This window comes from Sceloporus undulatus, chromosome 4, assembly GCF_019175285.1.
Source record: "Sceloporus undulatus isolate JIND9_A2432 ecotype Alabama chromosome 4, SceUnd_v1.1, whole genome shotgun sequence".
In the NCBI taxonomy this organism is placed as follows: domain Eukaryota; kingdom Metazoa; phylum Chordata; class Lepidosauria; order Squamata; family Phrynosomatidae; genus Sceloporus; species Sceloporus undulatus.
This window is the reverse complement of record NC_056525.1, coordinates 9,285,529-9,286,390: the sequence shown is the minus strand read 5'-3', so window position 1 is coordinate 9,286,390 and position 862 is coordinate 9,285,529.

The following is an 862-nucleotide window of genomic DNA, read 5'->3' as shown; positions in this document are numbered from 1 at the left end:
TAGAAGTGGCTATGTTATCCCCCCTTCACATGAGAAGCGTCTAAAAGGGGGAACTTGGAAAGTAGGAACCAAAAATGTAGTTTCAGGAGAGGGTAACACTAAAGATGAAGGGACTGCACCTTTCTCTGTGAAGGACAGAGATCACGCACATTGATCCCATCTTCCTGTTTAAAAGGAAAGCAATATTCAGTGGTAAAACCTCTTTCTTCTATCTTGCCTGTCACTATAGACCATACAGCTCATAGTTCCATGTTCCAAGTCTCAAACAATCTGCTGTTTGTTTTTCTTGGCCCTGATTCAAAACCCAAGGACAAACTTTGCTGGAACCAAGCCCTGAGAATTCCTGTTAAGGTTGGTGGAAGGGTACCCTCTAGTGGCCCAAACCTTTCTTGTAATTCTTGTGAACCTTTCTTTAGCAAGAGTGGGAACTATTACAGAGGTATTTTATTAGCTGTAAAGAAAACTGTCTCTTAAAAGGCCCTTTCTAGATTCAGAAAAACCGCTGACCATTTGGGTTGCCCACCTGCAAACATATTCCAGCTAAGATCCATATTAAATTGTTGTGCCCCAAACAGGGAGCAGGAGAAGTTTGATTAAAGCAGAATAGAGTAGTACTTCCGATTCCCTTGATCTGCACACTGATGATGCAGCCTAGAATTGCACTGACAACTTAGGTCTGGAGGAGTTTCTTCTGTCTCCAGTGTACAGCCATTTCAAGCCTTCTCTTGAGGCCAGCCACCATCGAATACCTGGGTTTATCACATCTAAAAATTATCATCAGAACATTAGGAAAACATTAGGTATATGGAATTCTCAACATCTGGCAAAAGCAACATTGACACAAACTTAAAGTGGGACCATA